Source organism: Jaculus jaculus, chromosome 1 (genome assembly GCF_020740685.1).
Source record: "Jaculus jaculus isolate mJacJac1 chromosome 1, mJacJac1.mat.Y.cur, whole genome shotgun sequence".
NCBI lineage: Eukaryota > Metazoa > Chordata > Mammalia > Rodentia > Dipodidae > Jaculus > Jaculus jaculus.
In genome coordinates this window covers 66,339,433-66,343,218 of record NC_059102.1, presented here as the reverse complement: position 1 = coordinate 66,343,218, position 3,786 = coordinate 66,339,433, and positions in this window count along the sequence as shown.

Below are 3,786 nucleotides of genomic sequence, written 5' to 3'. Positions count from 1 at the left end.
AGGCATTTAAACCCAGTTCCTCTGAAAGACCATCTGAGATTTTAATTCCTCTAGCACATTTATTTTCATGGGTGTTATTTCACTGCATTTCCCTTGGGCCCACCAAAGCTTTGAACAAAGAAGTACTGAAGTGACTTTGTTCACTTCTTACTAGTAAAACCAAGAAAGAAAATGAAAGAGAACATTTGTTTCTTTGCTTAAAAAAAATAAAGTTTAGAGAAACTTTATTAGCCTAAGAGAAGGAAAGAGGAGAAAGTACAGAGAGCTCCTGCCCTCAAGAAGGTAGGAAAAAGTAGAGCCCTGTGGTTTGTTTGTTTGTTTATAATCTTTTATTTCTTTATTTAAGAGACAGGGAGAAAGAGGCAAGAGAGAGAGAAGGAGAAAATGGGTGTGCTAGGGCCTCTAGCCACTGCAAATAAACTCCAGACACATGCACCTCCTTGTGCATCTGACTTATGTGGGTACTGGGGAATCGAACCTGGATTCTTAGGCTTTGCAGGCCTTAACTTCTAAGCCATCTCTCCAGCCCCCCTGTGTTTATTGTTGTTTTTTTAAATGAAGGATCTCACACATGCTAGGCAAGAGCTCTACCACCAAGCCATATGCAAGTCCTGAAAGGGAGCATGCTCTTTCATTTTTATAATAATAGTTTCAGGCATCCAAGTCATAGGGCACATGAAATCGCATGTAAAAGACAGGCAAGTCATTTGGCCTGGTAGTGTTGACTACCATCTGTCCTCCATGAATACTTCTACTCTAGAAAAGGGATGCTGATGATTTTCAAGGCTCTTGAGATGCAACATATACTCAGATTAAATGCACCGTACAATGCCTATATCTTACATCAGCTACTTATTTTGTTCTGATTCAAGTTTGAGGTTCATAGATTATAAAACTATTTTTTTGTTGTTGTTTTTTGTTTTTTGAGGTAGGGTCTCACTCTAGCCCAGGCTGACCTGGAATTCACTATGTAGTCTCAGGGTGGCCTTGAACTCACAGTGATCCTCCTATCTCTGCCTCCCAAGTGCTGGGATTAAAGGTGTGCGCCACCATGCCCAGAAATAAAAGTATTCTTTTAGTACAAATGGCCAATAAATACATAAAAATGTTCAAAATCCTTAGCCATCAAAGAAATGCAAAATAAGGCAACACTGGTATATCATCTCAGCTCAGTCAATAAATCAGACAACAGTAAATGCTGGTGAGAATGTGGATGGGGAAGGAAATCTTATTACACCATTGATGGGACTATTAACTAGTATGGACACTATGGAAATCAGTATGGAGAGTCCTTAAAGCATTAAAGGTACAACTACCATATGACTGAGCGATCCCTGTATATGCTTGGAAGGAATCGAAGTCAGCATACAGCAGCAATAACTGCATAGGCATTGCACTGTGGTACTGTTCACAGTAGGTAGATTTTGAGATTAGCTTAGATGTCTGTTGACACCCAAGTGAACAAAGAAAATGTGACATATATGCTCAGAACAAAATTATGTCATCTGTATGACAATGAACAGGAGATCATCAGGTTAAGTGGAATGAGCAAGATTAAAAAGGCAAACACCACATGTTTTCTTTCATATGTGAAATTTAGACTTAAATATGTATGTATGTATGTATATGTGTATATATACATGGATATATATATGTAGAAATGGGGATCAGTGAAAGAAGAGGGGGACAAGTGAGTGTAATGGGGTAAATATAAGCAAGGCACATGCTATCTATGTATGAAATCCATCATTTTGTACAATGAATGTATGATACTTTAAAAAAATCTATTTATTTATGCCAGGTGTGGTAGCACACTCCTTTAATCCCAACACTTGGGAGGCAGAGGTAAGATCATTGTGAATTCCAGGTCAGCCTGGACTACAGTGAGACCCTACCTCAAAAAAATCAATATATAAGAGGGAATGGGTACACCTGTGCCACCAGGTGCATCTGGCTGATGAGGGTTCTGGGAAATTGAACCTGGGTCCTTAGGTTTCCCAGGCAAGTGCCTTAACTGCTAAGCCACCTCTACAGCCCTACAATATTTTTTTTTAATTTTTTTTATTTATTTATTTGAGAGCGACAGACACAGAGAGAAAGACAGAGGGACAGAGAGAGAGAATGGGCGCGCCAGGGCTTCCAGCCTCTGCAAACGAACTCCAGACGCGTGCGCCCCCTTGTGCGTCTGGCTAACGTGGGACCTGGGGAACTGAGCCTCGAACCGGGGTCCTTAGGCTTCACAGGCAAGCGCTTAACCGCTAAGCCATCTCTCCAGCCCGCCCTACAATATTTTTAAAAGACTATTCTTCTACTTTGGTTTCCTTCTGCAGGTATGAAAGCAAACCCGGAGGATGGCTGAGGACCGCAGGTCTATTGACATTGCTCCCTTTTAGAGAAGCTGTTCAGCCCCTCAGCCTTTTTGCCTTTTACCAGCATGACATGAGCTAGCAATAGGAGAGAGGAAAGAACAGAGCTAAACTTTCCCTCCACACACAGCCTTTTGGGTTTGGGCTTGTTTTTAATCTGAGAGCAAACCCTGCTGGCTCCCTCCCAACAGGAGTCAAGAGAATGGTGCCTGGGGCTGCTGGGCAGAAAGGTGAGGTGGACTGACTCCCACTGGGCTTTTCTGAGCTCATTCCACAGGTCCACACTCCCTGGCTCTGCATCCCAAGCACAGCCTGGCCTCTGGAGTTAGGGAGAAAAACACAAACAAACAAACAAACAAACACCTGAAAGTTCTCAGGATTGATACACACATATTTATAGAAAACAGTAGCTTTCAAATTTTATGAGGAATCATTTTGAGCAGGTAGTTGATATCTTTTTCTAAAAGGAAAATTCATTTGAGGAAACAGTAATTGGATAACTTGATGAGCATGCTAGGGTTTTGTTTGCTTTTAAATTGAAATAATGAGATTAAGCATGACCAATGTACATAAAATTTTCCAATTTTAGTGAAAAGACCAGTTTGGATAAAACTCAACCAAAAGTCAGAAAGTGCCACAAACAAGGAAAAGGGGAAGAAGGTACTGGGGAATAAAAACAGAGGAAAGCAGTTGCCAGGGACAACTGTCCATTAGTCACAGTCAACAAAGTGCCTGGCTCCACAGTACTGTTAGAAACCTACCAAAAAGATTTTAATTTTCATTTAAATTCAGGAAAGAATGAATATATTTTAATAAACGTAACCTGGATTAGATCCATACTTATAGTAATTTTAAAATGCAACTTTTAATACTCTTTTTTTTAATGAAGGAAGGAGTCTGCAATGGAACAGTGCTCCGGGCCCTTCTGTGGCTCTGGTGGTTACTATGTTGACACAAAGGTCAGAAATCATGAGCATGTGTCACGTAAGGCCGTCAGCCCCACGAATACTAATGATGCCCACACTTCCCTGGCTGGGTCTTCGCTTTGCAGGGCCATAGCTCTCAGCCTCCGTGGAAAATTTTCCTAACTAATCTGGAAGCTTCTTTCCGCACTCAGTCACAAGGCCATCATCTTCCACTGCTCAGAAGACACCTCGCCAGCACAGCTCCAGCAGGCATCCACGTCAGCTTCTCTGTCCAGCGGTTGTTCCCATGATTTCATCCCTTCAAGGTTCCCAAACAACTCTGCGGAAGCTTCCATCCTGACCCAATGCTGGGCTGCACGCTCACGACTGGGGGCTGACAGGGCTGGGTCTGAAAATCTGGGCGTGCTTCTGAAGTCCTGAAATGATGTAGTTTATAGCTGCTGTCTCCCAAGGTCCGTGAGTACTTTGCAACTCTGTGTAATCTCTGTTCTCTG